General features: G+C 30.3%; 1 protein-coding gene and 1 non-coding gene across 5 annotated transcripts in view; both read left to right on the forward strand.

The window, feature by feature from the left end:
• Positions 1 to 14,255, forward strand: part of LOC117167560 (synaptic vesicle glycoprotein 2B) — a 209,894-nt gene that overhangs the window by 181,439 nt on the left and 14,200 nt on the right. The window lies entirely within an intron of this gene.
• On the forward strand, positions 3,764 to 3,836 carry Trnar-ucg. Its single transcript has one exon. It is a non-coding gene; the product is annotated as a tRNA-Arg (tRNA).

Consider the following 14,255-nt stretch of genomic DNA (forward strand, 5'->3'; position numbering starts at 1 on the left):
GCTCCAAGGAGATTATGTTGAAAAATAAAAAAAAATTTACCCAAAAAAAATTGTTTTTATACTTCATTCTAAGGACTTATTGAACTACCCTCGTATGTTTGGGCTTGATGGTAGAACATGCGCAAGCCTCAATTTACCATTTTTCCCATTGAACATTAAAACTCCATTTTTTTAATGCCAGACTTTTCTATAAATTCAGACTTCAGTGGGAGTTGGTACAGGTTTTTTACCCAGTATTTAGTACAGGATGTCACCGTTTTCTGAAACTGCTTTGAAGCGTGTCACGCCTAGTCTAATTATGTGATTTCGCTTTCAGGCCTATTATTACTCAGCATTGCCGATATCATCGCAATGGGATCTAGTTTTCTCTAGCATTTCTCACGAGCTCAAAAATTGTTAATCAGACTTCTAATAAATTTGTGAATCATCAGAGACCGAGAGCTTTAATATCGTGATATTATGTAAAATCCAAACTGAAAGAGAATTGGAATATGTAATAACCAGTTCGTATATATTTTTGATCTATGGGAAATAAATTTGCGATTAAATCATTAAACGGCAAAGTAGAAAAATATTCCTACTAAGGTTGTAACGATTATTGTTATAATTACAATGCAATTAACGCGTTTGTTGATGTGATTCGAGACAATCATCGCAATCATTATACCCTAGCTGCGGTACATTTTTCGCTCCGAGACATTGCGAAATCGAGATCAAAATGTTGTTACATTTGAAGGCTCAGCAATCATTTTTAATTTCATGAGTTACTTTTTTTCTTGGCTACTTATCGTGCCTAATTAGCTTTATTACTCACATTGTTGTACTTTTTTTCCAATAATGGAAATCTTTTGTAGTGGTAAAATTTAGAAGATCGGCATTATCTTGACTTTTTTTTACTCTTTCGTATCTGTCTACCTTCAACTTTTATAACCTCAGTTATAACCTAGGAAAAGGACCAAGGAATCGATTGAATGGAAATTATTTGAATAGGAAAAACTAAGGATGCCGATTTACGTAAATTTTATGCATTCAATTGGCCAACATACAGCCTCCACCGACAAATCATCCGGCAAATATCGTTTCTATGGTTCCACATGAAAAAATAATAATTCAACGTAATTTGCCTGCATCGGTGGTGTATGTATGGTGACCGGTTATGAAATGATTAAATTTATGAGACCGATTAAAAATGTCAAAAACTGTTAAACCGCAATTTGCGTGAATCGGCGTTCTTAAATTCCGCGATTAAAATATTTTCATTCCATGAGTTTGTTTCCTTAGAACTTATTAAATTCTGAAATTTGAAGATAAATGGACATTTTTAAAGTCTTGAAACTTCTTATTTTGAAAGCTTTTGAGTTCAGAATTTCTTCGTTTAGATTGAAGTTAACAATTTTTTAAGATAGAATAAGCTTTAAACCTAAAAGATATAAATGTGAATTTTGTGCGATCATTTTCTAATAGCAGAAAATGGTTAGTTGTTGATGAGCTAAATATACTGTTCAGATGAAAAAAATCGATTATTATCATTTACCTCATCAAGCCTTTTTGAAATGGAAAAAATTGAATTTACGTTATATATATTTAAAATTTTTTCATCAGGACAACCGCAGGATTCAATTTTAGTCAGTTTTAACTTCAATTATTTTGAACTAAATGCCTCTAGAATAAATTAAAAATTAAAACAATAATTTCTCAAATTCAAGCCTGAATAATTATAAGAATATTTAGAACCAGATATTCAAAATTGACTTATTTTATATCTGAAAATATTCCAAATTATTGAAAGTTTAAAAATCAAATAAGAAATACAAACTATTTCAAATTGAAATGCTTAAAATTGTAAAATATTGCAAATATTGAAATCATATATCCTCGGTAATTAAACATTTGTTCAGTTTCAAATGCATTTCGGATTCGTTTAATTTTCAGCGTTCCGTAGTATACATTTTTAACGTTTCACATTAAAAATGACTTCATTTGTAACGCTTTTTTAGAATAATCCAATTTTTAATGTTTATAAATAGAAATTTTTCCATTTTAAGCGATGAAAATAATGGTAAACTTGCTTTTTGAAATTGGAAAAATTTGTCTAATCAATTTTAATATTAAATACTATTTTTTATATTCTGATCATTTATGACTGAGAAAGTATTAGAATTGTCGGAAATTTGACATCACATTTTTTCAACGAATCTCCATGTTTCCGAGACCCCCTGCATCCGAAAACCAGGTTTTCACGATGGCGTCTATCTGTCTGTTCATCCCGCCGTCCGTCCGGCCGTCCGTCCGTAAACACGATAACTCTAGAAAAAGTGAACGAATCAAATCCATCTTCGGCACACTTTTTTTAGGTCCTAAAAGAAATTAAAAGAAATGAAATTAAAAGAAAAGAAATTAAAAAGAACAAACAATTTATCCATATGACTTCTTCCGATAAAAAGAAAATTCTCAGAGATATAGCGTTTTCAAATTTTTTTAAATCAACCGAAAATCAAAATTTTCAGCCAAAAAACGCACGATATGAAAAAAGTTAAGAGAAGAAAAACATTTCTTTTTAAAAGACCTACAAGATTATCATTACAAATTTTTGGATTTTCTTCAAAAATCTAAAATTCAAATTTTGATTGCACAAAAAAATGATCAATAAAAAATTCCATTTTGTAGACAAACTATGTAAGATAAATAGCCGAGCGCGAAGCGCGAGATTGAACCGTCACGCGCTTCAGCTTTGAAACATTTAATTTAGTTTCCTATGGTAAATTGTAAATTTTAATCGCCTCGTATTAAAAATTATTTAAATTTAAAAGTTTTGAATATTTAATTATTTAATTATGTACAATTTAATTATAAATACTACAATTTCAAAATTCCTTTAAATATAAATTTTGTTTCAAAGTTCTGATCTAAAATTACTAAATTACAAAATTTTTATATCGTCCTAGATATTTAAAAAATTTTAATCTGGAATCATTTACTTTCAAGACTGTTCAATTCAAAATAAAATGGTTTAATTTTGAACGCTACAATGTTAACCTCTTTTAAATGAAATTATCTATTTTTTAAAGTGGAGCCTACAATTTTTTAATTTTTAGAGCTTCTGATTCAAAATTTATCAATCACTTTAAATTTCAGATTATACAATTTTAAGCCTTTTTTATTTAGAAATGATATTTTACTTCTTGTTGATTGCATTTGAAATATCGTCCTAATTTAAAATTTTACCGGTTTGATTTCCTTACACTTAGACTGATACAAGTTTTAAAATCAAAATTACATTTTTTTTAGCAAAATTAAGTGAAAAGTCGAGTCAATTTTTAACGGCAGCCGAACTCTACTAAAATTGTTCATTTGGAACATTTCCAATTAAAAATTTTTCAAAATATTTTTTTAAAGTTCTATTAGCGCTTTTAACTCGAAACTATCAATCATTGTTAAACAAATTTGAAAAACTGTTGATATTTCAAAATGTTTGTAATAATTCATTTTTATATTGTTTATATTTTTAATGTTAGGAAATAAAATCCCAGAGGCCTAAACGTTTGCGTGCATTTAATAATTTACTACAGTTTTTATTTAGATAAAAATGGGGCTTGTAAATTTGTGTATGTTACTTTAATACTAGAATGTTAATATATTAAAATCATAAATTGGCGTATTTCCCGGGAGTAGAGGAATTGATATAGCGCAAGTCGTGAAAAGTAATCAATAAGGGTTGCGTGAGCTTTCCCGTAAGTCTGCCGTTTAGAAACTACCCTGCACAGACCGTGTGGCCTAACGGATAAGGCGTCGGACTTCGGATCCGAAGATTGCAGGTTCGAGTCCTGTCACGGTCGATTCTTTTTTTATAGTCATAAAATACATATATTGACATGAAAAATGATCTAATGGTGATATTAACTATTATATGTAATAAATATTCATTGCAGAAGGTTGGTCCTTTATTCCATATGTCATCATTTAAAAATTCTTTTTTTATTTTAAAACATCTCAAACAATATAAACACTGAAGAAATGAATTGCTGTTACAATCATATTGCGCGTTAGATCATCCATCGATGTGTCTATTCCAACCATACAGATTGCTGATCTAACCCGCAATATAACTGTATCAGCAATTCATTTCTTTCAGTGAAGAATGAGGTTCTATAAATTTCCACATCTTACCAAGGAAAAATTTCAGAAATTCGCAAAAATTATTTCTTCAAAATAGGGTAAACCGGGGAATTACATATCCCCCCCCCCCCAAGTTTACGAATAGAAAATTTTCAATTCAAATTAATTAATTTTGTATAAAGAAGACGCAGTTTGAATTGAAAATTTTCTTCAAAAAATTTTAGAGTACATAATAAATAAAGATCATTCGTGTATCAATATTTGATCTGATAACAAAAAATGTTAGGATTAAAAAAAAACAATGTTTAAACCAGGAAAGACAAGCGATTTTTTAATTTGTAGAATTCCTATTTTCCTTTTACGGAAAAGAATATTAAATAATATTTTAAATCCTCAACACAAGGATTTTGAAACTTCTTCATGATATTTATAATATTATGCAGGTCATAAATATCTTTTTTGATTCGACAGTCTTCATTTTGTTTGAATAAATTATTTCTAACAATCATTGTTCTTGTATAGGAATAGGCGAGTTATAAGAAATTCCCTATGGATTTTAATTTATAGCATTAAAAAAATCATTATTAATGTCAAAACTCGAAGAATAAAATATTTCGATATATAAGTACTATATACGAGTATTTAAACAAAATGTAATAATCTAAGGATACCTAAATGACATAATAATTTGAGAAAACCTTACTTTTATTAGAAATAATAAACTCTTCTTGTCTGAGAATGAGAAGCATATATTATTGTTTAACCCTCACACCACAAGGCGAGACAGAGTCTCATTTACCACAAGGTGGGGTGTCTCCACACCCCAGTCGTTTTGAAACACATTACGAATGATTTATGGTATAATATTGTTTCTAAGGTATTTAACAAAATTGTAAGATTATTCAGAGGACTTTTTCAATCATTTTCTGCTAAATTATAACGAGAAAATTCCATTTCTTAGATTTTTTCAGTTATAGGAAACACAAAGGCTATTTACACATTCCTTAACGCATACTATATTTTATAAAGGATAATAAATGATTAAGTAACTTCTTGCAGTAACGTAAATAATATTTTGACCAAAAAAATGCAGTTACACAAACATCAGCATAAAAAACAACATACAAAGATACTTAAAAACATGAAAAAGATACGTATCACATATTCCAAATAGCATAGTGAAAATGGATATTATCGCTTCTCAAAATATCTGTAGCATGACTTGGTGACCCTCATCTATTCCCACGTGTAGAGGACAACTGAAGAGGAGGCTATTGAGATCCCTACCTCTCTGAGATGCTCTAGGGCCTAGGCCTAGCTCATGCACGAAAATAGGGCCTTGTGGTGTCTAAACACCCCACCTTGTGGTGTGAGGGTTAAATGTCGATGGTTTCTAATTTACCATTTTCAATAACAAGGTGTCTCATACCAAACCATTAAATATTTGAACACAGTCTTAACCATTTATAATTTAATTCTTCGGTGAATAATTAGTTTTTATAGCATAGGAAATGGAACTGTTACATTGAAAATTTATTTTTCATTTTTTTGTTCAAGAGTACCATATCTTATTATTAGTATTATTAATTATTATTATCAATTGGAAATATCAGTGAAACAGAGATTTTAATGTATCACGATTCCCATTTCAAGGTTTATTGCGTTCAAAGCTATACCAACAGTCCACCTCGTATTAATTAAACGAAGTGTAAAATAGACTCCGAAGGCTCGTTACATGGTTTAGAGTTGCGCATAATAGAATTGTTGGAACAAGGAGCAATTAGGCTATTAAAGAGATCAGGCGCCGAGGCTAGATGATTTCTTCTCACGATTTCTGAAGTCAATCAAAATATTTTAAATATTTTAGATCCTTAGAAGGAGATACACGAGTAGTTAGGACTAAACATTTAGAATTTTTAAAAACAAAATGTCCAGGAAAAAAATGCTGAAAATCTGAACTATATGGGAAACAAGAAACTATCAAATGAATGCATGCTTTCATGAAAGATAAATATATTTTTTTAATTCGAATGCAGGGTTCCTCATTGATGCACACTCTTCAGAAAAATAAATAAAAGTTTAAAATTAACAAAATGGCTTTCGCTTTTCTGAAAATTAAATTTAAAAATATAATAAGCGAGATGCAGGAACAAATTCAGCAGCAGTATTATTTCTTTCGAAGAGTTCTAAAAAAGTTATGCTATCATGTTTTCATATTCCGAACTTTCATTAGAGCTCTTTGGGAGGAATAATGCCAGCTCTCGTATTTTTTGAGAAAAATCAAAAATTTTCATTTTGAGAAAAATCTTCGTCATTTTATTAATTTTCTACTATTGTATTCAACACGTTTTTACATTCATATCCTAATGAGAAGGTATTGGTTTTATATAAAATTTCGCTTTGTCGGTTTTCATCAAATCTCCATGTTTTGAGACCCACTGAGCCAGAAAAAAATATATTTACGAAGTTGTCGGTCTGTAGTCAGTATCGCGTAGGCACGATAATTTTCGAAAGATTGATCAGATTGGATTCTGCTTTGGCACACTTTTTTAAAACTTCGAAAGAAAGAACGAGTTCGTGAACCAGATATTTTGAAAGAAAATTCAAAAAGTAAGCACATTTTTTAAATATTTGAGACTATTTTTTTGCAAGATTTAAAAATTCTATGTACATCTATTTATAGTACTCGAAAACTCGAACAATTTATCCTCATGGCTAATCAGAGTTATGGAATTTTCAAAATACAAAAAAAATGTCAACTTTTTGATTTTTATCGAAAAGTGGAAAACTCAAATTTAGATCCTATAAAAAATAATGAAAAATAACAAATTCCATTTTGCAACTATGCAAGACACGAAAAAAAATTAATGAACTAAAATTGCCCGGCCTGAAAAGATCGACAAATTTGTAATTAATCACTTTTCGTTAGGACATGTAGTTTTTTTTTGGTCGTAAAAAACAACATTAAAAAAAATCCGCCCGCCTCGCAGGCACATTCTCAAAGCACGCATCGCGCGCGGTTCGCTGGTTTGAGCGCGCCTAGCGCGCGCAACTGTTGGTTCTAGCGCTCGATAATGTATTTACCTCGCGCTCCGCGCTCGGTCTTTGCATTACCCTCCACATTTGTGCACAGACCACAATGTGTACTGTTTATTCTGATATTGCAAAATAATGATCACATTTTATTTTTTCTGATCCTAATAGGGCCCTGCTGTGGCTGTTTAATCATTTTACCCTTTCTTAAGTGAAGCTGAACACTTTTTTTTTTAATTTGTCATTAAAGAAGGTTCTCAAAGCACCTACGGCCTTGACGATTACATTCTCATTGCGATAATCGCGCTCCGCGCTTACAGATAGGTTCAGATTACAGACTCTAATTTTTTTAAATTTGGGCTAATCAAAAAATTCGCCTAGAATAGTTTTGAAATATATTTGGTATCTAGTGAAAATTTTGAATGAAATTTTTGGATCTAAAAAAATAATTAAATTTTTCTATTTTTTGAAAATTTAGAAAATTATAAAAGTATATAACTTTTATAATTTTCATAAAAATAAAAATTTTATTTGGATAATTTGCAAGCCTTTTACCTATCTATAAGAAACTTTGACAAAAATTTTTATAATATTAAGAAAAACAATTTGAATATTTTGAAAATGCTATAATTTTGGGCTAATCGAAAAAATCGGCTAGAAAAGTTTTGAAATATATTTGGTATCTAATGAAAATTTTTAATGAGAATTTTGGATTTACGAAAAAAATAACTTTTTATATTTTTTGAAAATTTTCAAATTTTTGAAAAATATCTAACTTTTCTAATTTTCATAAAAATAAAAAAATTTTATTTAGATAATTTGCAAGTATTTCACCCATTTATAAGAAACTTCCACAAAATTTTTAAAAATTTTAAAAAAAATTTCAAAATTTTGAAAATGCGCCCGATTTTTTAATTTTTGTTCGAAATATCTGATTAACGAACTTAGCCTTCATTTTGGGTAACTTCAGAAGTGTATCAAATGCGGACTCGATTGGATAAATCCTTCAAAAGTTAGCGTGGCTACAAAATTCAGATAACCATACATATGACATACTGACATCCATACATACAAACATATAGCCAGACATACAGAGAGACACCGATGAAATTTTATGATTTTCGAATTCTGCGAGTGCCGAAACGTAAAGATCCGTTAAAAACCAGAGATCGAAAATCTGGACGATTACATTAAATTCTCAGAAATGAGAATGTAAAAATTCATATTTTGGACAAACGACACAAGCTATGAAAAAAAATAGACAAAAGTTGCTCTTCCAAATGAAAGTTGTCGATGCTTTGACCTTTAGTTTTATAAGGCTTGCGCACAAATGTGGGGTAAATAAAAAGATCGAGCGCGTAGCGCGATGTGAATGCGCTATCGAACTCGAAACGCGAGATAAATACATTATCGAGCGCAAACGGAAGACAATTATATCATCGAGCGCGCATCGCGATAACCAACAGTTTTGCGCCCTAGGCCCTAGGGGCCTTCAAGCTATCAAGCGGCGCACGTAGCGCGAGGTGAGGATGTGCCCGCGCAGCTGCACCTTTTTTTTTAAACAATGAGAAACCCTTCATCAGAATATAAATGAGTAATAATCTTTCATATTCATATATCAGATTCTACACGGAGAAAAATGGATTTTTAAATGTAGATGTTTAAATGGTAAGATTGTACCGCCTAACATGCAGATATTCATGCAAAAAATCGAACTATCTTCTTGAGATGTCAGGGTTAAAAATACTTGTGTGTTAAACTGAAACACATTCAGATGTTAAAATCGCCCGAGCGCATGCGCATTGCGCATTCGAATTTCACGACTTTTTTTGTCGCTTCTATATTTTCGATATTACAATTACAGAATATTACAATTTTTGAACATTTCAAAATAATCAAAATTAGCTATCGTTAATTAAAATTGGATAACGACTTCTGTCTGTATGCACGAGGGAAGTATGATTTTAATGTGCAGGTTATATCATTATATTGGCATGAACACGTTTCACAAAATTCTTATAAATTTAAATTCAAATTTCAGTTCAAATAACCTAAAATAGATAGAATTTTAAATGCACATTATATAACATTCGTTTTCGCTTACTTACTCCGTTTTTATTTTTTTATTTAAAAAATTTCACATAACCTCAACTCCACTGCATGTATCTTCTGATCGACATTTTACACCCTTTATAGGTTTTTCGTTCATACAAGAACATTAAAGTTTAAATTTAAATACACAAATAAGTTGCCAATTAATTCCTTAAATTACTAGAAATAAATAAACTCCTCAAATATTCACAGCCGTTGTTTGACATAACCATACATCTAATATCTCGGATATTTCATTTAAACATTCTGGATTTTCCAGAGTAACATCTCACTTTTTAATATCTACATATCGAGGCGTCCTAACGGTAGGGTACCAACGCACGCAACACGACTTGACGGTACTTAACAAAAAATAAAAACAATAAAAAACTAACCGAGAAGTTAGCGCTAGAAAGTCTTGCTCGCGTAATTGAGCAAGATGAGGCTACAAGTTGGCCAAAACTAAAAGATGCTCCCTCGCTTCATCAAATCATGAAAGTTCTATCTCGAGCGAGCAAAGCATGAAGCTTGCCACTTCTCGCGTTTAGTTTATAAGCGAGAAGTGGCATCTTCATGATTTGCTCGCCAGAGATAGCACTTTAATGTTTGGATGGAGCGAGCGAGCATCTTCTAGTTTTGGCCAACTTTTAGCTTCTTCTTGTTCAATTCCGCGATCTAAAACTTTCTAGTGCTTACTTCTTGGTTTGCTTTTTATTGTTTCTATTTTTGGTTGAGTATCATCTAGTCGATCGCGCGCGTTGGCATCCTATCGTTAGGACTCCTCGAGATGCTAACTTCAAACATCTAGATTGTTGTCCTATAGTTAAACATAAAATATGTTAACCCTGAAAACCTGCATGTTACGTTTGAAAATCCATTTTTGTCTGTGTAAAAATTTTTTTAGATGAAAAGTAAACTGAGAAAAAGATATTGCATGAATTGCAATACATACCGTAATTCCTGCGCTATATATCGTAATTATCACATTATAATAGCGTAAAATCGTGATATCGTACATTGCGATATTTTACATTATATTTTTATTTTATTATATTATATATACGAGGTACTAGTAGTGTCCAAGCAATGTTAGTACATTATAATATCGTATAAAGCTCTCTGCGTAAAATAATATTGCGATTCTTAATAATCAAAGATTTGAATCTTCAGAAAACGAGTCTGATATAGTAAGCCCACGCTTACTGCTATCACACTTATTAGGAATTGACCCTACTTGACTCTCAGATTGTTAAAGTGTCCCAAATAAAGATTCGTAAGCCTCGCAGATTCCATTTAAAAATACCATAGCAATCTTATCAGACCAGTTGGCTGATAATTTTGACGTCACTCAAGAATTGTATGGGTATCAATCATTAATTACATATATCACCCTCCTATCTTATGATGAAAATTAACCTACCTCAATTTTCAGTATTCCGTAATCATAATAATATGTTTGTAACAGTAAGAATTACATATTTTACAAGCGTAGGTACTCGTGCTGTCAAGATTTTAGAATTCGGCTAACAAAATGTTTCACTGCAAGAATTTCACAAAAATTATATATTTTCGTAATGGGAATTTTTCGATTCTAATGGTATTGATGATTATTTGTATAGAAATTTCCTCATTGATAATTTTATTATTTTAATTCCTGAATTGGTTCAAAAATTATTATCCTAAAAATTGCAACAAAAACGTTTAACCTCTGGCTCATGAAGTTTCGCATTTGTTCTAGAGCAATAAAGATTTTTTAGTTTTCGGTGAAAAACACTAAAATTGATGTTTTACAAGTACCTATAGATTCTGACGAATAAACAGATTCAGATGAGAAAATGAAAACGATGATAATATTGATTGTAATTTGTAAGCAATTGTTTTGAAACTAGAAACAAAATTGGGTCTAAAAGCGGTCAAGACAGACAAGTGACCAACGGGCCTTGAAGATTGTATCTGTTCCAGGGACCCTGAAGAATGTTTCGTTATCGTCAACAGTATACGAGCAAAACCACTTGCCTACTTACTTAACCCCCTATTAGAACCTATTATCCATTATCATCTATTAGTATGATCTTGTTATCATCTACTTATTCTTGAGCATGGATCCACCTCAATAATGTGAGAATCAACAAAGCTTCGGTCAACGATTCCGGATTTTACTCTTTTCTTTCTAACCCCGATATAGGTGTAAGAACAAAATGTTTCAGTGGAAAACCAAGATGCCTTATTACAATGCAGAACATTTTTCACACTTACATCTCTGTAGATTTCAAGCCTGAAAGAGAAATTTACTTCTTGTATAATTCGTTTTATCTGGCATATTCCTTTGTCTCAAGGTGTAATATATACTGTAACTGTTCTTTTACACGTCTTCCAAAATCTTGGTAATGCAATTCACACCAAAGTTTGGGAAATTTTCCCAAAAAAATATTGGGAAAATTTCCTTAAAGATATTTTGGGAATATTTTCTAAAAATTCTAAAAAATTAATTAATCTTCTCTGGACAATGACTCCAAACAGTTATGAAATACTTGATTGATGTTGGGGAATTATCCCTAATGTTATAAGTAAGAAATTCCCACTTTTGTTATGAAATTAATGTTCTGTGCTAATAATTATTTTTGATTCAGAAATTAAAAATTTAAAGTGATTTTAATTTCAAAGATATTGCTGGTAAAGTTTACAATTTTATCAGTTAATTTTCCTGCCTTGGCATCTCGGACTACTTTCGAAGATTGTTCACACCTCTTGTGTCCTTTGAAGGGGTCGATGTCTAAAAAATGCGTCAAAAAAAAACAACAGAATAATTTTTTGTTATATTATTAAATCTTAAAAGAAAAACAGTATTACTTCGAAAAATTTATTTAAATTATTTTTATAAAGCACACATAATTCATATATTTCAATGCGCAAGTATTACAATAGTAAAATAACAATTATTCTCCTAACGAAAAGAAGGCAGGTATAAAAAAGTTGAAACGCAATAAACTATATCATGGATATTTAGTTTTAAAGTAAGACACCAGTCCCAATATTATTTTTGAAAATGATGTTATTTTTGTAAGACGTAGCAGAAATTACATTTAGAATTGATTTTCGGTTCAGAATTATTTAAAATTGACCTTGACGACCAGAAAGTACTAAATAACACATAGCGGGACCGCGCGCGACGTACGAATAGCATAGTGTTAACACATACAAAAAAAGACGAATGAATTTTCAGTTTTTAATTTATTTACAAAAAACTTCGATAAGGATATTTCAGTTTACGTTTGATATTTTTTCAAAATTGTGTTCTAATTTTCAATTTCTTATTGAATAGTGCTTCGAATTTGTTGAATTCATTGGAATTTCTTTGAATATCAATTGAAATTGAATTCTGATGAATTCAAAAGAATTTACGTAAATTGAAGAGAATATCAGCAAATTCAAATAGACTCAATAGAACTCAAGTAAATTCAAGATAATTTAAAAGAATTAAAGCGAACTTTACGAAACTTTACTGAATTATAGAGAAATCATGAGAATTCAATAGAGTTCCATAGAATTCAGGAGAATTTGAGAGAATTTAAGAAAATTCAAGAAAATCCACGGTATTTCAAGCGATTTTATTTTTTGACAAAATTAGGCTCAAACCAAAAAATAGGTAAATAATCAACGCTGAATCCGCATGAAGTACGAAAAAGTATTACGGAAATGATACGCCTAAGTTAAAATACACAGGTCACATCTGGTTTCCCACTCTAATTTTGTTGTTATCTAATTGATAAAGGTTCAATTGTAAGCGCTTTCAAATGTGTATTTTTATTCGATTTAATGATTTGTTATCTAAAATTTTTTAATTCTTTATTATCAAAATTTTTTATTGAATAATTTTACTCTTAAAATTATTGCGTTTTATTAATGACTTCATTTTTCAATCACGGAAAGTAATCACGAATACATTTTTTATATTTTAATATTATTGAACACTTTCTTTGAAATATTTAAATGTAAACAATAAATTTAGAATTGAAATATTGCGAATTATTTGTACTTGCAACAAATTTGAGAAACGAAAAAGAGAAAAATAATCTTAAGACACGTATAAAATGCTATTAATGTGTTTAAAAAGTGACTAATGTAAATGTGACTCTCTAAAAATATGAAACCACTGACATAATCTTTTCAAATTAGCATCACTGCCCAAACTCAAGATATATACTTTTTTCTTCTTGCCTAAAATATTTGAGTGGACATTCTAATGAAATATTGAAGCATGCCGCTTTGTCAAATCATTGCGTATATTAGTAATTAACAATAAAGTGAAAATTGACACTACTTTTTAACACGTTTGTTTTTGGCTTGTTGCTTTCGGTTAAGAGATAGGTGAAAAAGACTTTTTGCAGAGCATAGAAAGCCTTTAAAATTACTCATATTTGAACCCGCTTCAACTAAAAGTTGACGAGGTAATCATTTATTAAATAATGGTAGCGTGTTTTCCGAGAAGAGTACGCTTTGACAAATTTTCATTCTTGCAAAAAATACTCTCTTGGGATTTTTTTTATTAGATCCTTAAAGTGAAACATTGAAAGTATTTAATAACATTTTCGCCGCACTGAGAATAATAAATAAACCTCTTTCAAAGTCAGGTATTTTATTGCATCATTATTCCGTTCAATATTAATTCCATGAAATCTATAGTATATACGAGGTGTGTTCAAAAAGTAAGGTGACTTTTCAATTTTCGCGGACTACGTACATTCAAGTTCAAATTTTTTTTGTTTTGTTGTGTTGGTACACTCGTCACGATTATATGTTCACAGTTTTGACTATATAGCTCGTGTTGTTTTTCCGGCAGAGGCGTAAGAGGTTAGAAGGGTTTGGTGGACTCGGCGATTTTCTTCTTTCGAAAAAAATGGAGCAGAGTTTGTATTAAATTTTGTGTGAAAAATGGAATCCAGTGCTCTAAAACTCTTGAAATGTTGAAAGTTGCATACGGTGAGTCTACTCTGAGTAAGAAAAATGTGTATAAG

Source organism: Belonocnema kinseyi, chromosome 1 (genome assembly GCF_010883055.1).
Source record: "Belonocnema kinseyi isolate 2016_QV_RU_SX_M_011 chromosome 1, B_treatae_v1, whole genome shotgun sequence".
NCBI classification, from domain to species: Eukaryota; Metazoa; Arthropoda; class Insecta; order Hymenoptera; family Cynipidae; genus Belonocnema; species Belonocnema kinseyi.